We start from the raw sequence: 27,452 nt of genomic DNA, 5'->3' as shown, positions 1-27,452 counted from the left end.
AAAGAGCTACGCATTGGAAAATTCAGGGCTATGCCGTGTAGATGAAGTCTTAACAGGAGGCTTTAACATTTTCTTTCTAGTGTCCTTCGTTTTGGAGAAAAATGCAAAGGTACAAGACAGCTTTTCCTTGCCAATATCTCTCTTTTGCAAAGAGCTATGCATTGGAAAATTCAGGGCTATGCCGTGTAGATGAAGCCCTAACAGGAGGCTTTAAAATTTTCATTCTAGTGTCCTTCGTTTGGGAGAAAAATGCAAAGGTACAATACATCTTTTCCTTTTCCAATATCTCTCTTTTGCAAAGAGCTATGCATTGGAAAATTCAGGGCTATGCCGTGTAGATGAAGTCTTAACAGGAGGCTTTAAAATTTTCTTTCTAGTGTCCTTCGTTTGGGAGAAAAATGCAAAGGTACAAAACAGCGTTTCCTTGCCAATATCTCTCTTTTGCAATGAGCTACGCATTGGAAAATTCAGGGCTATGCCGTGTAGATGAAGCTCTAACAGGAGGCTTTAAAATTTTCTTTCTAGTGTCCTTCGTTTGGGAGAAAAATGCAAAGGTACAAGACAGCTTTTCCTTGCCAATATCTCTCTTTTGCAAAGAGCTACGCATTGGAAAATTCAGGGCTATGCCGTGTAGATGAAGCTCTAACAGGAGGCTTTAAAATTTTCATTCTAGTGTCCTTCGTTTGGGAGAAAAATGCAAAGGTACAAGACAGCTTTTCCTTGCCAATATCTCTCTTTTGCAAAGAGCTACGCATTGGAAAATTCAGGGCTATGCCGTGTAGATGATGGCCTAACAGGAGGCTTTAACATTTTCTTTCTAGTGTCCTTCGTTTGGGAGAAAAATGCAAAGGTACAATACAGCTTTTCCTTGCCAATATCTCTCTTTTGCAAAGAGCTACGCATTGGAAAATTCAGGGCTATGCCGTGTAGATGAAGCCCTAACAGGAGGCTTTAAAATTTTGATTCTAGTGTCCTTCGTTTGGGAGAAAAATGCAAAGGTACAAGACAGCTTTTCCTTGCCAATATCTCTCTTTTGCAAAGAGCTACGCATTGGAAAATTCAGGGCTATGCCGTGTAGATGAAGCCCTAACAGGAGGCTTTAAAATTTTGATTCTAGTATCCTTCGTTTGGGAGAAAAATGCAAAGGTACAATACAGCTTTTCCTTGCCAATATCTCTCTTTTGCAAAGAGCTACGCATTGGAAAATTCAGGGCTATGCCGTGTAGATGAAGCCCTAACAGGAGGCTTTAAAATTTTGATTCTAGTATCCTTCGTTTGGGAGAAAAATGCAAAGGTACAATACAGCTTTTCCTTGCCAATATCTCTCTTTTGCAAAGAGCTACGCATTGGAAAATTCAGGGCTATACCGTGTAGATAAAACACTAACAGGAGGCTTTAAAATTTTCATTCTAGTGTCCTTCGTTTGGGAGAAAAATGCAAAGGTACAAGACAGCTTTTCCTTGCCAATATCTCTCTTTTGCAAAGAGCTACGCATTGGAAAATTCAGGGCTATGCCGTGTAGATGAAGCCCTTACAGGAGGCTTTAAAATTTTCTTTCTAGTGTCCTTCGTTTGGGAGAAAAATGCAAAGGTACAAGACAGCTTTTCCTTGCCAATATCTCTCTTTTGCAAAGAGCTACGCATTGGAAAATTCAGGGCTATGCCGTGTAGATGAAGCCCTTACAGGAGGCTTTAAAATTTTCTTTCTAGTGTCCTTCGTTTGGGAGAAAAATGCAAAGGTACAAGACAGCTTTTCCTTGCCAATATCTCTCTTTTGCAAAGAGCTACGCATTGGAAAATTCAGGGCTATGCCGAGTAGATGAAGTCTTAACAGGAGGCTTTAAAATTTTCTTTCTAGTGTTCTTCGTTTGGGAGAAAAATGCAAAGGTACAAGACAGCTTTTCCTTGCCAATATCTCTCTTTTGCAAAGAGCTACGCATTGGAAAATTCAGGGCTATGCCGTGTAGATGAAGCTCTAACAGGAGGCTTTAAAATTTTCATTCCAGTGTCCTTTGTTTGGGAGAAAAATGCAAAGGTACAAGACAGCTTTTCCTTGCCAATATCTCTATTTTGCAAAGAGCTACGCATTGGAAAATTCAGGGATATGCCGTGTATATGAAGTCTTAACAGGAGGCTTTAAAATTTTCATTCTAGTGTCCTTCGTTTGGGAGAAAAATGCAAAGGTACAAGACAGCTTTTCCTTGCCAATATCTCTCTTTTGCAAAGAGCTACGCATTGGAAAATTCAGGGCTATGCCGTGTAGATTAAGTCTTAACAGGAGGCTTTAACATTTTCTTTCTAGTGTCCTTCGTTAGGGAGAAAAATGCAAAGGTACAAGACAGCTTTTCCTTGCCAATATCTCTCTTTTGCAAAGAGCTACGCATTGGAAAATTCAGGGCTATGCCGTGTAGATGAAGCTCTAACAGGAGGCTTTAAAATTTTCTTTCTAGTGTCCTTCGTTTGGGAGAAAAATTTAAAGATACAAGACAGCTTTTCCTTGCCAATATCTCTCTTTTGCAAAGAGCTACGCATTGCAAAATTCAGGGCTATGCCATGTAGATGAAGTCTTAAAAGGAGTCTTTAAAAAAAATTTCTAGTGTCCTTCGTTTGGGAGAAAAATGCAAAGGTACAAGACAGCTTTTCCTTGCCAATATCTATCTTTTGCAATGAGCTACGCATTGGAAAATTCAGGGCTATGCCGCTTAGATGAAGCTCTAACAGGAGGCTTTAAAATTGTCTTTCTAGTGTCCTTCGTTTGGGAGAAAAATGCAAAGGTACAAGACAGATTTTCCTTGCCAATATCTCTCTTTTGCAAAGAGCTACGCATTGGAAAATTCAGGGCTATGCCGTGTAGATGAAGTCTTAACAGGAGGCTTTAACATTTTCTTTCTAGTGTCCTTCGTTTTGGAGAAAAATGCAAAGGTACAAGACAGCTTTTCCTTGCCAATATCTCTCTTTTGCAAAGAGCTATGCATTGGAAAATTCAGGGCTATGCCGTGTAGATGAAGCCCTAACAGGAGGCTTTAAAATTTTCATTCTAGTGTCCTTCGTTTGGGAGAAAAATGCAAAGGTACAATACATATTTTCCTTTTCCAATATCTCTCTTTTGCAAAGAGCTATGCATTGGAAAATTCAGGGCTATGCCGTGTAGATGAAGTCTTAACAGGAGGCTTTAAAATTTTCTTTCTAGTGTCCTTCGTTTGGGAGAAAAATGCAAAGGTACAAAACAGCGTTTCCTTGCCAAAATCTCTCTTTTGCAATGAGCTACGCATTGGAAAATTCAGGGCTATGCCGTGTAGATGAAGCTCTAACAGGAGGCTTTAAAATTTTCTTTCTAGTGTCCTTCGTTTGGGAGAAAAATGCAAAGGTACAAGACAGCTTTTCCTTGCCAATATCTCTCTTTTGCAAAGAGCTACGCATTGGAAAATTCAGGGCTATGCCGTGTAGATGAAGCTCTAACAGGAGGCTTTAAAATTTTCATTCTAGTGTCCTTCGTTTGGGAGAAAAATGCAAAGGTACAAGACAGCTTTTCCTTGCCAATATCTCTCTTTTGCAAAGAGCTACGCATTGGAAAATTCAGGGCTATGCCGTGTAGATGATGGCCTAACAGGAGGCTTTAACATTTTCTTTCTAGTGTCCTTCGTTTGGGAGAAAAATGCAAAGGTACAATACAGCTTTTCCTTGCCAATATCTCTCTTTTGCAAAGAGCTACGCATTGGAAAATTCAGGGCTATGCCGTGTAGATGAAGCCCTAACAGGAGGCTTTAAAATTTTGATTCTAGTGTCCTTCGTTTGGGAGAAAAATACAAAGGTACAATACAGCTTTTCCTTGCCAATATCTCTCTTTTGCAAAGAGCTACGCATTGGAAAATTCAGGGCTATACCGTGTAGATAAAACACTAACAGGAGGCTTTAAAATTTTCATTCTAGTGTCATTCGTTTGGGAGAAAAATGCAAAGGTACAATACAGCTTTTCCTTGCCAATATCTCTCTTTTGCAAAGAGCTACGCATTGGAAAATTCAGGGCTATGCCGAGTAGATGAAGTCTTAACAGGAGGCTTTAAAATTTTCTTTCTAGTGTTCTTCGTTTGGGAGAAAAATGCAAAGGTACAAGACAGCTTTTCCTTGCCAATATCTCTCTTTTGCAAAGAGCTACGCATTGGAAAATTCAGGGCTATGCCGTGTAGATGAAGCTCTAACAGGAGGCTTTAAAATTTTCATTCCAGTGTCCTTTGTTTGGGAGAAAAATGCAAAGGTACAAGACAGCTTTTCCTTGCCAATATCTCTATTTTGCAAAGAGCTACGCATTGGAAAATTCAGGGATATGCCGTGTATATGAAGTCTTAACAGGAGGCTTTAAAATTTTCATTCTAGTGTCCTTCGTTTGGGAGAAAAATGCAAAGGTACAAGACAGCTTTTCCTTGCCAATATCTCTCTTTTGCAAAGAGCTACGCATTGGAAAATTCAGGGCTATGCCGTGTAGATTAAGTCTTAACAGGAGGCTTTAACATTTTCTTTCTAGTGTCCTTCGTTAGGGAGAAAAATGCAAAGGTACAAGACAGCTTTTCCTTGCCAATATCTCTCTTTTGCAAAGAGCTACGCATTGGAAAATTCAGGGCTATGCCGTGTAGATGAAGCTCTAACAGGAGGCTTTAAAATTTTCTTTCTAGTGTCCTTCGTTTGGGAGAAAAATTCAAAGATACAAGACAGCTTTTCCTTGCCAATATCTCTCTTTTGCAAAGAGCTACGCATTGCAAAATTCAGGGCTATGCCATGTAGATGAAGTCTTAAAAGGAGTCTTTAAAAAAAAATTTCTAGTGTCCTTCGTTTGGGAGAAAAATGCAAAGGTACAAGACAGCTTTTCCTTGCCAATATCTATCTTTTGCAATGAGCTACGCATTGGAAAATTCAGGGCTATGCCGCTTAGATGAAGCTCTAACAGGAGGCTTTAAAATTTTCTTTCTAGTGTCCTTCGTTTGGGAGAAAAATGCAAAGGTACAAGACAGATTTTCCTTGCCAATATCTCTCTTTTGCAAAGAGCTACGCATTGGAAAATTCAGGGCTATGCCGTGTAGATGAAGTCTTAACAGGAGGCTTTAACATTTTCTTTCTAGTGTCCTTCGTTTTGGAGAAAAATGCAAAGGTACAAGACAGCTTTTCCTTGCCAATATCTCTCTTTTGCAAAGAGCTATGCATTGGAAAATTCAGGGCTATGCCGTGTAGATGAAGCCCTAACAGGAGGCTTTAAAATTTTCATTCTAGTGTCCTTCGTTTGGGAGAAAAATGCAAAGGTACAATACATATTTTCCTTTTCCAATATCTCTCTTTTGCAAAGAGCTATGCATTGGAAAATTCAGGGCTATGCCGTGTAGATGAAGTCTTAACAGGAGGCTTTAAAATTTTCTTTCTAGTGTCCTTCGTTTGGGAGAAAAATGCAAAGGTACAAAACAGCGTTTCCTTGCCAAAATCTCTCTTTTGCAATGAGCTACGCATTGGAAAATTCAGGGCTATGCCGTGTAGATGAAGCTCTAACAGGAGGCTTTAAAATTTTCTTTCTAGTGTCCTTCGTTTGGGAGAAAAATGCAAAGGTACAAGACAGCTTTTCCTTGCCAATATCTCTCTTTTGCAAAGAGCTACGCATTGGAAAATTCAGGGCTATGCCGTGTAGATGAAGCTCTAACAGGAGGCTTTAAAATTTTCATTCTAGTGTCCTTCGTTTGGGAGAAAAATGCAAAGGTACAAGACAGCTTTTCCTTGCCAATATCTCTCTTTTGCAAAGAGCTACGCATTGGAAAATTCAGGGCTATGCCGTGTAGATGATGGCCTAACAGTAGGCTTTAACATTATCTTTCTAGTGTCCTTCGTTTGGGAGAAAAATGCAAAGGTACAATACAGCTTTTCCTTGCCAATATCTCTCTTTTGCAAAGAGCTACGCATTGGAAAATTCAGGGCTATGCCGTGTAGATGAAGCCCTAACAGGAGGCTTTAAAATTTTGATTCTAGTGTCCTTCGTTTGGGAGAAAAATGCAAAGGTACAATACAGCTTTTCCTTGCCAATATCTCTCTTTTGCAAAGAGCTACGCATTGGAAAATTCAGGGCTATACCGTGTAGATAAAACACTAACAGGAGGCTTTAAAATTTTCATTCTAGTGTCATTCGTTTGGGAGAAAAATGCAAAGGTACAATACAGCTTTTCCTTGCCAATATCTCTCTTTTGCAAAGAGCTACGCATTGGAAAATTCAGGGCTATGCCGAGTAGATGAAGTCTTAACAGGAGGCTTTAAAATTTTCTTTCTAGTGTTCTTCGTTTGGGAGAAAAATGCAAAGGTACAAGACAGCTTTTCCTTGCCAATATCTCTCTTTTGCAAAGAGCTACGCATTGGAAAATTCAGGGCTATGCCGTGTAGATGAAGCTCTAACAGGAGGCTTTAAAATTTTCATTCCAGTGTCCTTTGTTTGGGAGAAAAATGCAAAGGTACAAGACAGCTTTTCCTTGCCAATATCTCTATTTTGCAAAGAGCTACGCATTGGAAAATTCAGGGATATGCCGTGTATATGAAGTCTTAACAGGAGGCTTTAAAATTTTCATTCTAGTGTCCTTCGTTTGGGAGAAAAATGCAAAGGTACAAGACAGCTTTTCCTTGCCAATATCTCTCTTTTGCAAAGAGCTACGCATTGGAAAATTCAGGGCTATGCCGTGTAGATTAAGTCTTAACAGGAGGCTTTAACATTTTCTTTCTAGTGTCCTTCGTTAGGGAGAAAAATGCAAAGGTACAAGACAGCTTTTCCTTGCCAATATCTCTCTTTTGCAAAGAGCTACGCATTGGAAAATTCAGGGCTATGCCGTGTAGATGAAGCTCTAACAGGAGGCTTTAAAATTTTCTTTCTAGTGTCCTTCGTTTGGGAGAAAAATTCAAAGATACAAGACAGCTTTTCCTTGCCAATATCTCTCTTTTGCAAAGAGCTACGCATTGCAAAATTCAGGGCTATGCCATGTAGATGAAGTCTTAAAAGGAGTCTTTAAAAAAAAATTTCTAGTGTCCTTCGTTTGGGAGAAAAATGCAAAGGTACAAGACAGCTTTTCCTTGCCAATATCTATCTTTTGCAATGAGCTACGCATTGGAAAATTCAGGGCTATGCCGCTTAGATGAAGCTCTAACAGGAGGCTTTAAAATTTTCTTTCTAGTGTCCTTCGTTTGGGAGAAAAATGCAAAGGTACAAGACAGATTTTCCTTGCCAATATCTCTCTTTTGCAAAGAGCTACGCATTGGAAAATTCAGGGCTATGCCGTGTAGATGAAGTCTTAACAGGAGGCTTTAACATTTTCTTTCTAGTGTCCTTCGTTTTGGAGAAAAATGCAAAGGTACAAGACAGCTTTTCCTTGCCAATATCTCTCTTTTGCAAAGAGCTATGCATTGGAAAATTCAGGGCTATGCCGTGTAGATGAAGCCCTAACAGGAGGCTTTAAAATTTTCATTCTAGTGTCCTTCGTTTGGGAGAAAAATGCAAAGGTACAATACATATTTTCCTTTTCCAATATCTCTCTTTTGCAAAGAGCTATGCATTGGAAAATTCAGGGCTATGCCGTGTAGATGAAGTCTTAACAGGAGGCTTTAAAATTTTCTTTCTAGTGTCCTTCGTTTGGGAGAAAAATGCAAAGGTACAAAACAGCGTTTCCTTGCCAAAATCTCTCTTTTGCAATGAGCTACGCATTGGAAAATTCAGGGCTATGCCGTGTAGATGAAGCTCTAACAGGAGGCTTTAAAATTTTCTTTCTAGTGTCCTTCGTTTGGGAGAAAAATGCAAAGGTACAAGACAGCTTTTCCTTGCCAATATCTCTCTTTTGCAAAGAGCTACGCATTGGAAAATTCAGGGCTATGCCGTGTAGATGAAGCTCTAACAGGAGGCTTTAAAATTTTCATTCTAGTGTCCTTCGTTTGGGAGAAAAATGCAAAGGTACAAGACAGCTTTTCCTTGCCAATATCTCTCTTTTGCAAAGAGCTACGCATTGGAAAATTCAGGGCTATGCCGTGTAGATGATGGCCTAACAGGAGGCTTTAACATTTTCTTTCTAGTGTCCTTCGTTTGGGAGAAAAATGCAAAGGTACAATACAGCTTTTCCTTGCCAATATCTCTCTTTTGCAAAGAGCTACGCATTGGAAAATTCAGGGCTATGCCGTGTAGATGAAGCTCTAACAGGAGGCTTTAAAATTTTCATTCTAGTGTCCTTCGTTTGGGAGAAAAATGCAAAGGTACAAGACAGCTTTTCCTTGCCAATATCTCTCTTTTGCAAAGAGCTACGCATTGGAAAATTCAGGGATATGCCGTGTATATGAAGTCTTAACAGGAGGCTTTAAAATTTTCATTCTAGTGTCCTTCGTTTGGGAGAAAAATGCAAAGGTACAAGACAGCTTTTCCTTGCCATTATCTCTCTTTTGCAAAGAGCTACGCATTGGAAAATTCAGGGCTATGCCGTGTAGATTAAGTCTTAACAGGAGGCTTTAACATTTTCTTTCTAGTGTCCTTCGTTAGGGAGAAAAATGCAAAGGTACAAGACAGCTTTTCCTTGCCAATATCTCTCTTTTGCAAAGAGCTACGCATTGGAAAATTCAGGGCTATGCCGTGTAGATGAAGCTCTAACAGGAGGCTTTAAAATTTTCTTTCTAGTGTCCTTCGTTTGGGAGAAAAATTCAAAGATACAAGACAGCTTTTCCTTGCCAATATCTCTCTTTTGCAAAGAGCTACGCATTGCAAAATTCAGGGCTATGCCATGTAGATGAAGTCTTAAAAGGAGTCTTTAAAAAAAAATTTCTAGTGTCCTTCGTTTGGGAGAAAAATGCAAAGGTACAAGACAGCTTTTCCTTGCCAATATCTATCTTTTGCAATGAGCTACGCATTGGAAAATTCAGGGCTATGCCGCTTAGATGAAGCTCTAACAGGAGGCTTTAAAATTTTCTTTCTAGTGTCCTTCGTTTGGGAGAAAAATGCAAAGGTACAAGACAGATTTTCCTTGCCAATATCTCTCTTTTGCAAAGAGCTACGCATTGGAAAATTCAGGGCTATGCCGTGTAGATGAAGTCTTAACAGGAGGCTTTAACATTTTCTTTCTAGTGTCCTTCGTTTTGGAGAAAAATGCAAAGGTACAAGACAGCTTTTCCTTGCCAATATCTCTCTTTTGCAAAGAGCTATGCATTGGAAAATTCAGGGCTATGCCGTGTAGATGAAGCCCTAACAGGAGGCTTTAAAATTTTCATTCTAGTGTCCTTCGTTTGGGAGAAAAATGCAAAGGTACAATACATATTTTCCTTTTCCAATATCTCTCTTTTGCAAAGAGCTACGCATTGGAAAATTCAGGGCTATGCCGTGTAGATGAAGCTCTAACAGGAGGCTTTAAAATTTTCTTTCTAGTGTCCTTCGTTTGGGAGAAAAATGCAAAGGTACAAGACAGCTTTTCCTTGCCAATATCTCTCTTTTGCAAAGAGCTACGCATTGGAAAATTCAGGGCTATGCCGTGTAGATGAAGCTCTAACAGGAGGCTTTAAAATTTTCATTCTAGTGTCCTTCGTTTGGGAGAAAAATGCAAAGGTACAAGACAGCTTTTCCTTGCCAATATCTCTCTTTTGCAAAGAGCTACGCATTGGAAAATTCAGGGCTATGCCGTGTAGATGATGGCCTAACAGGAGGCTTTAACATTTTCTTTCTAGTGTCCTTCGTTTGGGAGAAAAATGCAAAGGTACAATACAGCTTTTCCTTGCCAATATCTCTCTTTTGCAAAGAGCTACGCATTGGAAAATTCAGGGCTATGCCGTGTAGATGAAGCCCTAACAGGAGGCTTTAAAATTTTGATTCTAGTGTCCTTCGTTTGGGAGAAAAATGCAAAGGTACAATACAGCTTTTCCTTGCCAATATCTCTCTTTTGCAAAGAGCTACGCATTGGAAAATTCAGGGCTATACCGTGTAGATAAAACACTAACAGGAGGCTTTAAAATTTTCATTCTAGTGTCATTCGTTTGGGAGAAAAATGCAAAGGTACAATACAGCTTTTCCTTGTCAATATCTCTCTTTTGCAAAGAGCTACGCATTGGAAAATTCAGGGCTATGCCGTGTAGATGAAGCCCTTACAGGAGGCTTTAAAATTTTCTTTCTAGTGTCCTTCGTTTGGGAGAAAAATGCAAAGGTACAAGACAGCTTTTCCTTGCCAATATCTCTCTTTTGCAAAGAGCTACGCATTGGAAAATTCAGGGCTATGCCGTGTAGATGAAGCCCTAACAGGAGGCTTTAAAATTTTGATTCTAGTGTCCTTCGTTTGGGAGAAAAATGCAAAGGTACAATACAGCTTTTCCTTGCCAATATCTCTCTTTTGCAAAGAGCTACGCATTGGAAAATTCAGGGCTATACCGTGTAGATAAAACACTAACAGGAGGCTTTAAAATTTTCATTCTAGTGTCCTTCGTTTGGGAGAAAAATGCAAAGGTACAAGACAGCTTTTCCTTGCCAATATCTCTCTTTTGCAAAGAGCTACGCATTGGAAAATTCAGGGCTATGCCGTGTAGATGAAGCCCTTACAGGAGGCTTTAAAATTTTCTTTCTAGTGTCCTTCGCTTGGGAGAAAAATGCAAAGGTACAAGACAGCTTTTCCTTGCCAATATCTCTCTTTTGCAAAGAGCTACGCATTGGAAAATTCAGGGCTATGCCGAGTAGATGAAGTCTTAACAGGAGGCTTTAAAATTTTCTTTCTAGTGTTCTTCGTTTGGGAGAAAAATGCAAAGGTACAAGACAGCGTTTCTTTGCCAATATCTCTCTTTTGCAATGAGCTACGCATTGGAAAATTCAGGGCTATGCCGTGTAGATGAAGCTCTAACAGGAGGCTTTAAAATGTTCTTTCTAGTGTCCTTCGTTTGGGAGAAAAATGCAAAGGTACAAGAAAGCTTTTCCTTGCCAATATCTCTCTTTTGCAAAGAGCTACGCATTGGAAAATTCAGGGCTATGCCGTGTAGATGAAGTCTTAACAGGAGGCTTTAAAATTTTCTTTCTAGTGTCCTTCGTTTGGGAGAAAAATGCAAAGGTACAAGACAGCTTTTCCTTGCCAATATCTCTCTTTTGCAAAGAGCTACGCATTGGAAAATTCAGGGCTATGCCGTGTAGATGATGGCCTAACAGGAGGCTTTAAAATTTTCATTCTAGTGTCCTTCGTTTGGGAGAAAAATGCAAAGGTACAAGACAGCTTTTCCTTGCCAATATCTCTCTTTTGCAAAGAGCTACGCATTGGAAAATTCAGGGCTATGCCGTGTAGATGAAGCCCTAACAGGAGGCTTTAAAATTTTCATTCTAGTGTCCTTCGTTTGGGAGAAAAATGCAAAGGTACAAGACAGCTTTTCCTTGCCAATATCTCTCTTTTGCAAAGAGCTACGCATTGGAAAATTCAGGGCTATGCCGTGTAGATGAAGTCTTAACAGGAGGCTTTAAAATTTTCGTTCTAGTGTCCTTCGTTTGGGAGAAAAATGCAAAGGTACAAGACAGCTTTTCCTTGCCAATATCTCTCTTTTGCAAAGAGCTAGGCATTGGAAAATTCAGGGCTATGCTGTGTAGATGAAGTCTTAACAGTAGGCTTTAAAATTTTCTTTCTAGTGTCCTTCGTTTGGGAGAAAAATGCAAAGGTACAAGACAGCTTTTCCTTGCCAATATCTCTCTTTTGCAAAGAGCTACGCATTGGAAAATTCAGGGCTATGCCGAGTAGATGAAGTCTTAACAGGAGGCTTTAAAATTTTCTTTCTAGTGTTCTTCGTTTGGGAGAAAAATGCAAAGGTACAAAACAGCGTTTCCTTGCCAATATCTCTCTTTTGCAATGAGCTACGCATTTGAAAATTCAGGGCTATGCCGTGTAGATGAAGCTCTAACAGGAGGCTTTAAAATTTTCTTTCTAGTGTCCTTCGTTTGGGAGAAAAATGCAAAGGTACAAGACAGCTTTTCCTTGCCAATATCTCTCTTTTGCAAAGAGCTACGCATTGGAAAATTCAGGGCTATGCCGTGTAGATGAAGCTCTAACAGGAGGCTTTAAAATTTTCATTCTAGTGTCCTTCGTTTGGGAGAAAAATGCAAAGGTACAAGACAGCTTTTCCTTGCCAATATCTCTCTTTTGCAAAGAGCTACGCATTGGAAAATTCAGGGCTATGCCGTGTAGATGAAGCCCTAACAGGAGGCTTTAAAATTTTCATTCTAGTGTCCTTTGTTTGGGAGAAAAATGCAAAGGTACTAGACAGCTTTTCCTTGCCAATATCTCTCTTTTGCAAAGAGCTACGCATTGGAAAATTCAGGGCTATGCCGTGTAGATGAAGTCTTAACAGGAGGCTTTAAAATTTTCTTTCTAGTGTCCTTCGTTTGGGAGAAAAATGCAAAGGTACAAGACAGCTTTTCCTTGCCAATATCTCTCTTTTGCAATGAGCTACGCATTGGAAAATTCAGGGCTATGTCGTGTAGATGAAGCTCTAACAGGAGGCTTTAAAATTTTCTTTCTAGTGTCCTTCGTTTGGGAGAAAAATGCAAAGGTACAAGACAGCTTTTCCTTGCCAATATCTCTCTTTTGCAAAGAGCTACGCATTGGAAAATTCAGGGCTATGCCGTGTAGATGAAGTCTTAACAGGAGGCTTTAAAATTTTCGTTCTAGTGTCCTTCGTTTGGGAGAAAAATGCAAAGGTACAAGACAGCTTTTCCTTGCCAATATCTCTCTTTTGCAAAGAGCTAGGCATTGGAAAATTCAGGGCTATGCCGTGTAGATGAAGTCTTAACAGGAGGCTTTAAAATTTTCTTTCTAGTGTCCTTCATTTGGGAGAAAAATGCAAAGGTACAAGACAGCTTTTCCTTGCCAATATCTCTCTTTTGCAAAGAGCTACGCATTGGAAAATTCAGGGCTATGCCGAGTAGATGAAGTCTTAACAGGAGGCTTTAAAATTTTCTTTCTAGTTTTCTTCGTTTTGGAGAAAAATGCAAAGGTACAAAACAGCGTTTCCTTGCCAATATCTCTCTTTTGCAATGAGCTACGCATTTGAAAATTCAGGGCTATGCCGTGTAGATGAAGCTCTAACAGGAGGCTTTAAAATTTTCTTTCTAGTGTCCTTCGTTTGGGAGAAAAATGCAAAGGTACAAGACAGCTTTTCCTTGCCAATATCTCTCTTTTGCAAAGAGCTACGCATTGGAAAATTCAGGGCTATGCCGTGTAGATGATGGCCTAACAGGAGGCTTTAACATTTTCTTTCTAGTGTCCTTCGTTTGGGAGAAAAATGCAAAGGTACAAGATAGCTTTTCCTTGCCAATATCTCTCTTTTCAAAGAGCTACGCATTGGAAAATTAAGGGCTATGCCGTGTAGATGAAGCCCTAACAGGTGGCTTTAAAATTTTCATTCTAGTGTCCCTCGTTTGGGAGAAAAATGCAAAGGTACAAGACAGCTTTTCCTTGCCAATATCTCTCTTTTGCAAAGAGCTACGCATTGGAAAATTCAGGGCTATGCCGTGTAGATGAAGGCCTAACAGGAGGCTTTGAAATTTTCTCTCTAGTGTCCTTCGTTTGGGAGAAAAATGCAAAGGTACAAGATAGCTTTTCCTTGCCAATATCTCTCTTTTCAAAGAGCTACGCATTGGAAAATTCAGGGCTATGCCGTGTAGATGAAGCCCTAACAGGAGGCTTTAAAATTTTCATTCTAGTGTCCCTCAATTGGGAGAAAAATGCAAAGGTACAAGACAGCTTTGCCTTGCCAATATCTCTCTTTTGCAAAGAGCTACGCATTGGAAAATTCAGGGCTATGCCGTGTAGATGAAGGCCTAACAGGAGGCTTTGAAATTTTCTCTCTAGTGTCCTTCGTTTGGGAGAAAAATGCAAAGGTACAAGATAGCTTTTCCTTGCCAATATCTCTCTTTTCAAAGAGCTACGCATTGGAAAATTCAGGGCTATGCCGTGTAGATGAAGCCCTAACAGGTGGCTTTAAAATTTTCATTCTAGTGTCCCTCATTTGGGAGAAAAATGCAAAGGTACACGACAGCTTTGCCTTGCCAATATCTCTCTTTTGCAAAGAGCTACGCATTGGAAAATTCAGGGCTATGCCGTGTAGATGAAGGCCTAACAGGAGGCTTTGAAATTTTCTCTCTAGTGTCCTTCGTTTGGGAGAAAAATGCAAAGGTACAAGACAGCTTTTCCTTGCTAATATCTCTCTTTTGCAAAGAGCTTCGCATTGGAAAATTTAGGGCTATGCCGTGTAGATTATTGCCTAACAGGAGGCTTTAACATTTTCTTTCTAGTGTCCTTCGTTTGGGAGAAAAATGCAAAGGTACAAGATAGCTTTTCCTTGCCAATATCTCTCTTTTCAAAGAGCTACGCATTGGAAAATTAAGGGCTATGCCGTGTAGATGAAGGCCTAACAGGAGGCTTTGAAATTTTTTCTCTAGTGTCCTTCGTTTGGGAGAAAAATGCAAAGGTACAAGACAGCTTTTCCTTGCTAATATCTCTCTTTTGCAAAGAGCTACGCATTGGAAAATTTAGGGCTATGCCGTGTAGATGATTGCCTAACAGGTGGCTTTAAAATTTTCATTCTAGTGTCCCTCATTTGGGAGAAAAATGCAAAGGTACAAGACAGCTTTGCCTTGCCAATATCTCTCTTTTGCAAAGAGCTACGCATTGGAAAATTCAGGGCTATGCCGTGTAGATGAAGGCCTAACAGGAGGCTTTGAAATTTTCTCTCTAGTGTCCTTCGTTTGGGAGAAAAATGCAAAGGTACAAGACAGCTTTTCCTTGCTAATATCTCTCTTTTGCAAAGAGCTACGCATTGGAAAATTTAGGGCTATGCCGTGTAGATGATTGCCTAACAGGAGGCTTTAACATTTTCTTTCTAGTGTCCTTCGATTGGGAGAAAAATGCAAAGATACAAGACAGCTTTTCCTTGCCAATATCTCTCTTTTGCAAAGAGCTACGCATTGCAAAATTCAGGGCTATGCCATGTAGATGAAGTCTTAACAGGAGGCTTTAAAAAAAAATTTCTAGTGTCCTTCGTTAGGGAGAAAAATGCAAAGGTACAAGACAGCTTTTCCTTGCCAATATCTATCTTTTGCAATGAGCTACGCATTGGAAAATTCAGGGCTATGCCGCGTAGATGAAGCTCTAACAGGAGGCTTTAAAATTTTCTTTCTAGTGTCCTTCGTTTGGGAGAAAAATGCAAAGGTACAAGACAGATTTTCCTTGCCAATATCTCTCTTTTGCAAAGAGCTACGCATTGGAAAATTCAGGGCTATGCCGTGTAGATGAAGTCTTAACAGGAGGCTTTAACATTTTCTTTCTAGTGTCCTTCGTTTTGGAGAAAAATGCAAAGGTACAAGACAGCTTTTCCTTGCCAATATCTCTCTTTTGCAAAGAGCTATGCATTGGAAAATTCAGGGCTATGCTGTGTAGATGAAGCCCTAACAGGAGGCTTTAAAATTTTCATTCTAGTGTCCTTCGTTTGGGAGAAAAATGCAAAGGTACAAGACAGCTTTTCCTTTTCCAATATCTCTCTTTTGCAAAGAGCTATGCATTGGAAAATTCAGGGCTATGCCGTGTAGATGAAGTCTTAACAGGAGGCTTTAAAATTTTCTTTCTAGTGTCCTTCGTTTGGGAGAAAAATGCAAAGGTACAAGACAGCTTTTCCTTGCCAATATCTCTCTTTTGCAAAGAGCTACGCATTTGAAAATTCAGGGCTATGCCGTGTAGATGAAGCTCTAACAGGAGGCTTTAAAATTTTCATTCCAGTGTCCTTTGTTTGGGAGAAAAATGCAAAGGTACAAGACAGCTTTTCCTTGCCAATATCTCTATTTTGCAAAGAGCTACGCATTGGAAAATTCAGGGATATGCCGTGTAGATGAAGTCTTAACAGGAGGCTTTAAAATTTTCATTCTAGTGTCCTTCATTTGGGAGAAAAATGCAAAGGTACAAGACAGCTTTTCCTTGCCAATATCTCTCTTTTGCAAAGAGCTACGCATTGGAAAATTCAGGGCTATGCCGTGTAGATTAAGTCTTAACAGGAGGCTTTAAAATTTTCATTCTAGTGTCCTTCGTTTGGGAGAAAAATGCAAAGGTACAAGACAGCATTTCCTTGCCAATATCTCTCTTTTGCAAAGAGCTACGCATTGGAAAATTCAGGGCTATGCCGCGTAGATGAAGCTCTAACAGGAGGCTTTAAAATTTTCTTTCTAGTGTCCTTCGTTTGGGAGAAAAATGCAAAGGTACAAGACAGATTTTCCTTGCCAATATCTCTCTTTTGCAAAGAGCTACGCATTGGACAATTCAGGGCTATGCCGTGTAGATGAAGTCTTAACAGGAGGCTTTAACATTTTCTTTCTAGTGTCCTTCGTTTGGGAGAAAAATGCAAAGGTACAAGACAGCTTTTCCTTGCCAATATCTCTCTTTTGCAAAGAGCTATGCATTGGAAAATTCAGGGCTATGCCGTGTAGATGAAGTCTTAACAGGAGGCTTTAACATTTTCTTTCTAGTGTCCTTCGTTTGGGAGAAAAATGCAAAGGTACAAGACAGCTTTTCCTTGCCAATATCTCTCTTTTGCAAAGAGCTATGCATTGGAAAATTCAGGGCTATGCCGTGTAGATGAAGCTCTAACAGGAGGCTTTAAAATTTTCATTCCAGTGTCCTTTGTTTGGGAGAAAAATGCAAAGGTACAAGACAGCTTTTCCTTGCCAATATCTCTATTTTGCAAAGAGCTACGCATTGGAAAATTCAGGGATATGCCGTGTAGATGAAGTCTTAACAGGAGGCTTTAAAATTTTCATTCTAGTGTCCTTCGTTTGGGAGAAAAATGCAAAGGTACAAGACAGCTTTTCCTTGCCAATATCTCTCTTTTGCAAAGAGCTACGCATTGGAAAATTCAGGGCTATGCCGTGTAGATTAAGTCTTAACAGGAGGCTTTAAAATTTTCTTTCTAGTGTCCTTCGTTAGGGAGAAAAATGCAAAGGTACAAGACAGCTTTTCCTTGCCAATATCTCTATTTTGCAAAGAGCTACGCATTGGAAAATTCAGGGCTATGCCGTGTAGATGAAGCTCTAACAGGTGGCTTTAAAATTTTCTTTCTAGTGTCCTTCGTTTGGGAGAAAAATTCAAAGATACAAGACAGCTTTTCCTTGCCAATATCTCTCTTTTGCAAAGAGCTAGGCATTGCAAAATTCAGGGCTATGCCATGTAGATGAAGTCTTAACAGGAGTCTTTAAAAAAAAATTTCTAGTGTCCTTCGTTTGGGCGAAAAATGCAAAGGTACAAGACAGCTTTTCCTTGCCAATATCTATCTTTTGCAATGAGCTACGCATTGGAAAATTCAGGGCTATGCCGCTTAGATGAAGCTCTAACAGGAGGCTTTAAAATTTTCTTTCTAGTGTCCTTCGTTTGGGAGAAAAATGCAAAGGTACAAGACAGATTTTCCTTGCCAATATCTCTCTTTTGCAAAGAGCTACGCATTGGAAAATTCAGGGCTATGCCGTGTAGATGAAGTCTTAACAGGAGGCTTTCACATTTTCTATCTAGTGTCCTTCGTTTTGGAGAAAAATGCAAAGGTACAAGACAGCTTTTCCTTGCCAATATCTCTCTTTTGCAAAGAGCTATGCATTGGAAAATTCAGGGCTATGCCGTGTAGATGAAGCCCTAACAGGAGGCTTTAAAATTTTCTTTCTAGTGTCCTTCGTTTGGGAGAAAAATGCAAAGGTACAATACATCTTTTCCTTTTCCAATATCTCTCTTTTGCAAAGAGCTATGCATTGGAAAATTCAGGGCTATGCCGTGTAGATGAAGTCTTTACAGGAGGCTTTAAAATTTTCTTTCTAGTGTCCTTCGTTTGGGAGAAAAATGCAAAGGTACAAAACAGCGTTTCCTTGCCAATATCTCTCTTTTGCAATGAGCTACGCATTGGAAAATTCAGGGCTATGCCGTGTAGATGAAGCTCTAACAGGAGGCTTTAAAATGTTCTTTCTAGTGTCCTTCGTTTGGGAGAAAAATGCAAAGGTACAAGAAAGCTTTTCCTTGCCAATATCTCTCTTTTGCAAAGAGCTACGCATTGGAAAATTCAGGGCTATGCCGTGTAGATGAAGTCTTAACAGGAGGCTTTAAAATTTTCTTTCTAGTGTCCTTCGTTTGGGAGAAAAATGCAAAGGTACAAGATAGCTTTTACTTGCCAATATCTCTCTTTTGCAAAGAGCTACGCATTGGAAAATTCAGGGCTATGCCGTGTAGATGATGGCCTAACAGGAGGCTTTAAAATTTTCATTCTAGTGTCCTTCGTTTGGGAGAAAAATGCAAAGGTACAAGACAGCTTTTCCTTGCCAATATCTCTCTTTTGCAAAGAGCTACGCATTGGAAAATTCAGGGCTATGCCGTGTAGATGAAGCCCTAACAGGAGGCTTTAAAATTTTCATTCTAGTGTCCTTCGTTTGGGAGAAAAATGCAAAGGTACAAGACAGCTTTTCCTTGCCAATATCTCTCTTTTGCAAAGAGCTACGCATTGGAAAATTCAGGGCTATGCCGTGTAGATGAAGTCTTAACAGGAGGCTTTAAAATTTTCGTTCTAGTGTCCTTCGTTTGGGAGAAAAATGCAAAGGTACAAGACAGCTTTTCCTTGCCAATATCTCTCTTTTGCAAAGAGCTAGGCATTGGAAAATTCAGGGCTATGCCGTGTAGATGAAGTCTTAACAGTAGGCTTTAAAATTTTCTTTCTAGTGTCCTTCGTTTGGGAGAAAAATGCAAAGGTACAAGACAGCTTTTCCTTGCCAATATCTCTCTTTTGCAAAGAGCTACGCATTGGAAAATTCAGGGCTATGCCGAGTAGATGAAGTCTTAACAGGAGGCTTTAAAATTTTCTTTCTAGTGTTCTTCGTTTGGGAGAAAAATGCAAAGGTACAAAACAGCGTTTCCTTGCCAATATCTCTCTTTTGCAATGAGCTACGCATTTGAAAATTCAGGGCTATGCCGTGTAGATGAAGCTCTAACAGGAGGCTTTAAAATTTTCTTTCTAGTGTCCTTCGTTTGGGAGAAAAATGCAAAGGTACAAGACAGCTTTTCCTTGCCAATATCTCTCTTTTGCAAAGAGCTACGCATTGGAAAATTCAGGGCTATGCCGTGTAGATGAAGCTCTAACAGGAGGCTTTAAAATTTTCATTCTAGTGTCCTTCGTTTGGGAGAAAAATGCAAAGGTACAAGACAGCTTTTCCTTGCCAATATCTCTCTTTTGCAAAGAGCTACGCATTGGAAAATTCAGGGCTATGCCGTGTAGATGAAGCCCTAACAGGAGGCTTTAAAATTTTCATTCTAGTGTCCTTTGTTTGGGAGAAAAATGCAAAGGTACTAGACAGCTTTTCCTTGCCAATATCTCTCTTTTGCAAAGAGCTACGCATTGGAAAATTCAGAGCTATATTGTGTAGATGATGGCCTAACAGGAGGTTTTAAAATTTTCTTTCTAGTGTCCTTCGTTTGGGAGAAAAATGCAAAGGTACAAGACAGCTTTTCCTTGCCAATATCTCTCTTTTCAAAGAGCTACGCATTGGAAAATTAAGGGCTATGCCGTGTAGATGAAGCCCTAACAGGTGGCTTTAAAATTTTCATTCTAGTGTCCCTCGTTTGGGAGAAAAATGCAAAGGTACAAGACAGCTTTTCCTTGCCAATATCTCTCTTTTGCAAAGAGGTACGCATTGGAAAATTCAGGGCTATGCCGTGTAGATGAAGCCCTAACAGGAGGCTTTAAAATTTTCATTCTAGTGTCCCTCGTTTGCTAGAAAAATGCAAAGGTACAAGACAGCTTTTCCTTGCCAATATCTCTCTTTTGCAAAGAGCTACGCATTGGAAAATTCAGGGCTATGCCGTGTAGATGAAGCCCTACCAGGAGGCTTTAAAATTTTCATTCTAGTGTCCTTCGTTTGGGAGAAAAATGCAAAGGTACAAGACAGCTTTTCCTTGCCAATATCTCTCTTTTGCAAAGAGCTACGCATTGGAAAATTCAGGGCTATGCCGTGTAGATGATGGCCTAACAGGAGGCTTAAACATTTTCATTCTAGTGTCCTTCGTTTGGGAGAAAAATGCAAAGGTACAAGACAGCTTTTCCTTGCCAATATCTCTCTTTTGCAAAGAGCTACGCATTGGAAAATTCAGGGCTATGCCGTGTAGATGAAGTCTTAACAGGAGGCTTTAAAATTTTCTTTCTAGTGTCCTTCGTTTGGGAGAAAAATGCAAAGGTACAAGACAGCTTTCCTTGCCAATATCTCTCTTTTGCAATGAGCTACGCATTGGAAAATTCAGGGCTATGTCGTGTAGATGAAGCTCTAACAGGAGGCTTTAAAATTTTCTTTCTAGTGTCCTTCGTTTGGGAGAAAAATGCAAAGGTACAAGACAGCTTTTCCTTGCCAATATCTCTCTTTTGCAAAGAGCTACGCATTGGAAAATTCAGGGCTATGCCGTGTAGATGAAGTCTTAACAGGAGGCTTTAAAATTTTCGTTCTAGTGTCCTTCGTTTGGGAGAAAAATGCAAAGGTACAAGACAGCTTTTCCTTGCCAATATCTCTCTTTTGCAAAGAGCTAGGCATTGGAAAATTCAGGGCTATGCCGTGTAGATGAAGTCTTAACAGGAGGCTTTAAAATTTTCTTTCTAGTGTCCTTCATTTGGGAGAAAAATGCAAAGGTACAAGACAGCTTTTCCTTGCCAATATCTCTCTTTTGCAAAGAGCTACGCATTGGAAAATTCAGGGCTATGCCGAGTAGATGAAGTCTTAACAGGAGGCTTTAAAATTTTCTTTCTAGTGTTCTTCGTTTGGGAGAAAAATGCAAAGGTACAAAACAGCGTTTCCTTGCCAATATCTCTCTTTTGCAATGAGCTGCGCATTTGAAAATTCAGGGCTATGCCGTGTAGATGAAGCTCTAACAGGAGGCTTTAAAATTTTCTTTCTAGTGTCCTTCGTTTGGGAGAAAAATGCAAAGGTACAATGCAGCTTTTCCTTGCCAATATCTCTCTTTTGCAAAGAGCTACGCATTGGAAAATTCAGGGCTATGCCGTGTAGATGAAGCTCTAACAGGAGGCTTTAAAATTTTCATTCTAGTGTCCTTCGTTTGGGAGAAAAATGCAAAGGTACAAGACAGCTTTTCCTTGCCAATATCTCTCTTTTGCAAAGAGCTACGCATTGGAAAATTCAGGGCTATGCCGTGTAGATGATGGCCTAACAGGAGGCTTTAACATTTTCTTTCTAGTGTCCTTCGTTTGGGAGAAAAATGCAAAGGTACAAGATAGCTTTTCCTTGCCAATATCTCTCTTTTCAAAGAGCTACGCATTGGAAAATTAAGGGCTATGCCGTGTAGATGAAGCCCTAACAGGTGGCTTTAAAATTTTCATTCTAGTGTCCCTCGTTTGGGAGAAAAATGCAAAGGTACAAGACAGCTTTTCCTTGCCAATATCTCTCTTTTGCAAAGAGCTACGCATTGGAAAATTCAGGGCTATGCCGTGTAGATGAAGGCCTAACAGGAGGCTTTGAAATTTTCTCTCTAGTGTCCTTCGTTTGGGAGAAAAATGCAAAGGTACAAGATAGCTTTTCCTTGCCAATATCTCTCTTTTCAAAGAGCTACGCATTGGAAAATTCAGGGCTATGCCGTGTAGATGAAGCCCTAACAGGTGGCTTTAAAATTTTCATTCTAGTGTCCCTCATTTGGGAGAAAAATGCAAAGGTACAAGACAGCTTTGCCTTGCCAATATCTCTCTTTTGCAAAGAGCTACGCATTGGAAAATTCAGGGCTATGCCGTGTAGATGAAGGCCTAACAGGAGGCTTTGAAATTTTCTCTCTAGTGTCCTTCGTTTGGGAGAAAAATGCAAAGGTACAAGATAGCTTTTCCTTGCCAATATCTCTCTTTTCAAAGAGCTACGCATTGGAAAATTCAGGGCTATGCCGTGTAGATGAAGCCCTAACAGGTGGCTTTAAAATTTTCATTCTAGTGTCCCTCATTTGGGAGAAAAATGCAAAGGTACAAGACAGCTTTGCCTTGCCAATATCTCTCTTTTGCAAAGAGCTACGCATTGGAAAATTCAGGGCTATGCCGTGTAGATGAAGTCTTAACAGGAGGCTTTAACATTTTCTTTCTAGTGTCCTTCGTTTTGGAGAAAAATGCAAAGGTACAAGACAGCTTTTCCTTGCCAATATCTCTCTTTTGCAAAGAGCTATGCATTGGAAAATTCAGGGCTATGCCGTGTAGATGAAGCCCTAACAGGAGGCTTTAAAATTTTCATTCTAGTGTCCTTCGTTTGGGAGAAAAATGCAAAGGTACAATACATATTTTCCTTTTCCAATATCTCTCTTTTGCAAAGAGCTATGCATTGGAAAATTCAGGGCTATGCCGTGTAGATGAAGTCTTAACAGGAGGCTTTAAAATTTTCTTTCTAGTGTCCTTCGTTTGGGAGAAAAATGCAAAGGTACAAAACAGCGTTTCCTTGCCAAAATCTCTCTTTTGCAATGAGCTACGCATTGGAAAATTCAGGGCTATGCCGTGTAGATGAAGCTCTAACAGGAGGCTTTAAAATTTTCTTTCTAGTGTCCTTCGTTTGGGAGAATAATGCAAAGGTACAAGACAGCTTTTCCTTGCCAATATCTCTCTTTTGCAAAGAGCTACGCATTGGAAAATTCAGGGCTATGCCGTGTAGATGAAGCTCTAACAGGAGGCTTTAAAATTTTCATTCTAGTGTCCTTCGTTTGGGAGAAAAATGCAAAGGTACAAGACAGCTTTTCCTTGCCAATATCTCTCTTTTGCAAAGAGCTACGCATTGGAAAATTCAGGGCTATGCCGTGTAGATGATGGCCTAACAGGAGGCTTTAACATTTTCTTTCTAGTGTCCTTCGTTTGGGAGAAAAATGCAAAGGTACAATACAGCTTTTCCTTGCCAATATCTCTCTTTTGCAAAGAGCTACGCATTGGAAAATTCAGGGCTATGCCGTGTAGATGAAGCTCTAACAGGAGGCTTTAAAATTTTCATTCTAGTGTCCTTCGTTTGGGAGAAAAATGCAAAGGTACAAGACAGCTTTTCCTTGCCAATATCTCTCTTTTGCAAAGAGCTACGCATTGGAAAATTCAGGGATATGCCGTGTATATGAAGTCTTAACAGGAGGCTTTAAAATTTTCATTCTAGTGTCCTTCGTTTGGGAGAAAAATGCAAAGGTACAAGACAGCTTTTCCTTGCCAATATCTCTCTTTTGCAAAGAGCTACGCATTGGAAAATTCAGGGCTATGCCGTGTAGATTAAGTCTTAACAGGAGGCTTTAACATTTTCTTTCTAGTGTCCTTCGTTAGGGAGAAAAATGCAAAGGTACAAGACAGCTTTTCCTTGCCAATATCTCTCTTTTGCAAAGAGCTACGCATTGGAAAATTCAGGGCTATGCCGTGTAGATGAAGCTCTAACAGGAGGCTTTAAAATTTTCTTTCTAGTGTCCTTCGTTTGGGAGAAAAATTCAAAGATACAAGACAGCTTTTCCTTGCCAATATCTCTCTTTTGCAAAGAGCTACGCATTGCAAAATTCAGGGCTATGCCATGTAGATGAAGTCTTAAAAGGAGTCTTTAAAAAAAATTTCTAGTGTCCTTCGTTTGGGAGAAAAATGCAAAGGTACAAGACAGCTTTTCCTTGCCAATATCTATCTTTTGCAATGAGCTACGCATTGGAAAATTCAGGGCTATGCCGCTTAGATGAAGCTCTAACAGGAGGCTTTAAAATTTTCTTTCTAGTGTCCTTCGTTTGGGAGAAAAATGCAAAGGTACAAGACAGATTTTCCTTGCCAATATCTCTCTTTTGCAAAGAGCTACGCATTGGAAAATTCAGGGCTATGCCGTGTAGATGAAGTCTTAACAGGAGGCTTTAACATTTTCTTTCTAGTGTCCTTCGTTTTGGAGAAAAATGCAAAGGTACAAGACAGCTTTTCCTTGCCAATATCTCTCTTTTGCAAAGAGCTATGCATTGGAAAATTCAGGGCTATGCCGTGTAGATGAAGCCCTAACAGGAGGCTTTAAAATTTTCATTCTAGTGTCCTTCGTTTGGGAGAAAAATGCAAAGGTACAATACATATTTTCCTTTTCCAATATCTCTCTTTTGCAAAGAGCTATGCATTGGAAAATTCAGGGCTATGCCGTGTAGATGAAGTCTTAACAGGAGGCTTTAAAATTTTCTTTCTAGTGTCCTTCGTTTGGGAGAAAAATGCAAAGGTACAAAACAGCGTTTCCTTGCCAAAATCTCTCTTTTGCAATGAGCTACGCATTGGAAAATTCAGGGCTATGCCGTGTAGATGAAGCTCTAACAGGAGGCTTTAAAATTTTCTTTCTAGTGTCCTTCGTTTGGGAGAAAAATGCAAAGGTACAAGACAGCTTTTCCTTGCCAATATCTCTCTTTTGCAAAGAGCTACGCATTGGAAAATTCAGGGCTATGCCGTGTAGATGAAGCTCTAACAGGAGGCTTTAAAATTTTCATTCTAGTGTCCTTCGTTTGGGAGAAAAATGCAAAGGTACAAGACAGCTTTTCCTTGCCAATATCTCTCTTTTGCAAAGAGCTACGCATTGGAAAATTCAGGGCTATGCCGTGTAGATGATGGCCTAACAGGAGGCTTTAACATTTTCTTTCTAGTGTCCTTCGTTTGGGAGAAAAATGCAAAGGTACAATACAGCTTTTCCTTGCCAATATCTCTCTTTTGCAAAGAGCTACGCATTGGAAAATTCAGGGCTATGCCGTGTAGATGAAGCCCTAACAGGAGGCTTTAAAATTTTGATTCTAGTGTCCTTCGTTTGGGAGAAAAATGCAAAGGTACAATACAGCTTTTCCTTGCCAATATCTCTCTTTTGCAAAGAGCTACGCATTGGAAAATTCAGGGCTATACCGTGTAGATAAAACACTAACAGGAGGCTTTAAAATTTTCATTCTAGTGTCATTCGTTTGGGAGAAAAATGCAAAGGTACAATACAGCTTTTCCTTGTCAATATCTCTCTTTTGCAAAGAGCTACGCATTGGAAAATTCAGGGCTATGCCGTGTAGATGAAGCCCTTACAGGAGGCTTTAAAATTTTCTTTCTAGTGTCCTTCGTTTGGGAGAAAAATGCAAAGGTACAAGACAGCTTTTCCTTGCCAATATCTCTCTTTTGCAAAGAGCTACGCATTGGAAAATTCAGGGCTATGCCGTGTAGATGAAGCCCTAACAGGAGGCTTTAAAATTTTGATTCTAGTGTCCTTCGTTTGGGAGAAAAATGCAAAGGTACAATACAGCTTTTCCTTGCCAATATCTCTCTTTTGCAAAGAGCTACGCATTGGAAAATTCAGGGCTATACCGTGTAGATAAAACACTAACAGGAGGCTTTAAAATTTTCATTCTAGTGTCCTTCGTTTGGGAGAAAAATGCAAAGGTACAAGACAGCTTTTCCTTGCCAATATCTCTCTTTTGCAAAGAGCTACGCATTGGAAAATTCAGGGCTATGCCGTGTAGATGAAGCCCTTACAGGAGGCTTTAAAATTTTCTTTCTAGTGTCCTTCGCTTGGGAGAAAAATGCAAAGGTACAAGACAGCTTTTCCTTGCCAATATCTCTCTTTTGCAAAGAGCTACGCATTGGAAAATTCAGGGCTATGCCGAGTAGATGAAGTCTTAACAGGAGGCTTTAAAATTTTCTTTCTAGTGTTCTTCGTTTGGGAGAAAAATGCAAAGGTACAAGACAGCGTTTCTTTGCCAATATCTCTCTTTTGCAATGAGCTACGCATTGGAAAATTCAGGGCTATGCCGTGTAGATGAAGCTCTAACAGGAGGCTTTAAAATGTTCTTTCTAGTGTCCTTCGTTTGGGAGAAAAATGCAAAGGTACAAGAAAGCTTTTCCTTGCCAATATCTCTCTTTTGCAAAGAGCTACGCATTGGAAAATTCAGGGCTATGCCGTGTAGATGAAGTCTTAACAGGAGGCTTTAAAATTTTCTTTCTAGTGTCCTTCGTTTGGGAGAAAAATGCAAAGGTACAAGACAGCTTTTCCTTGCCAATATCTCTCTTTTGCAAAGAGCTACGCATTGGAAAATTCAGGGCTATGCCGTGTAGATGATGGCCTAACAGGAGGCTTTAAAATTTTCATTCTAGTGTCCTTCGTTTGGGAGAAAAATGCAAAGGTACAAGACAGCTTTTCCTTGCCAATATCTCTCTTTTGCAAAGAGCTACGCATTGGAAAATTCAGGGCTATGCCGTGTAGATGAAGCCCTAACAGGAGGCTTTAAAATTTTCATTCTAGTGTCCTTCGTTTGGGAGAAAAATGCAAAGGTACAAGACAGCTTTTCCTTGCCAATATCTCTCTTTTGCAAAGAGCTACGCATTGGAAAATTCAGGGCTATGCCGTGTAGATGAAGTCTTAACAGGAGGCTTTAAAATTTTCGTTCTAGTGTCCTTCGTTTGGGAGAAAAATGCAAAGGTACAAGACAGCTTTTCCTTGCCAATATCTCTCTTTTGCAAAGAGCTAGGCATTGGAAAATTCAGGGCTATGCTGTGTAGATGAAGTCTTAACAGTAGGCTTTAAAATTTTCTTTCTAGTGTCCTTCGTTTGGGAGAAAAATGCAAAGGTACAAGACAGCTTTTCCTTGCCAATATCTCTCTTTTGCAAAGAGCTACGCATTGGAAAATTCAGGGCTATGCCGAGTAGATGAAGTCTTAACAGGAGGCTTTAAAATTTTCTTTCTAGTGTTCTTCGTTTGGGAGAAAAATGCAAAGGTACAAAACAGCGTTTCCTTGCCAATATCTCTCTTTTGCAATGAGCTACGCATTTGAAAATTCAGGGCTATGCCGTGTAGATGAAGCTCTAACAGGAGGCTTTAAAATTTTCTTTCTAGTGTCCTTCGTTTGGGAGAAAAATGCAAAGGTACAAGACAGCTTTTCCTTGCCAATATCTCTCTTTTGCAAAGAGCTACGCATTGGAAAATTCAGGGCTATGCCGTGTAGATGAAGCTCTAACAGGAGGCTTTAAAATTTTCATTCTAGTGTCCTTCGTTTGGGAGAAAAATGCAAAGGTACAAGACAGCTTTTCCTTGCCAATATCTCTCTTTTGCAAAGAGCTACGCATTGGAAAATTCAGGGCTATGCCGTGTAGATGAAGCCCTAACAGGAGGCTTTAAAATTTTCATTCTAGTGTCCTTTGTTTGGGAGAAAAATGCAAAGGTACTAGACAGCTTTTCCTTGCCAATATCTCTCTTTTGCAAAGAGCTACGCATTGGAAAATTCAGGGCTATGCCGTGTAGATGAAGTCTTAACAGGAGGCTTTAAAATTTTCTTTCTAGTGTCCTTCGTTTGGGAGAAAAATGCAAAGGTACAAGACAGCTTTTCCTTGCCAATATCTCTCTTTTGCAATGAGCTACGCATTGGAAAATTCAGGGCTATGTCGTGTAGATGAAGCTCTAACAGGAGGCTTTAAAATTTTCT

Source organism: Pseudophryne corroboree, chromosome 9 (assembly GCF_028390025.1).
Source record: "Pseudophryne corroboree isolate aPseCor3 chromosome 9, aPseCor3.hap2, whole genome shotgun sequence".
Classification (NCBI taxonomy): domain Eukaryota; kingdom Metazoa; phylum Chordata; class Amphibia; order Anura; family Myobatrachidae; genus Pseudophryne; species Pseudophryne corroboree.
Note: the sequence above shows the minus strand (reverse complement) of the source record.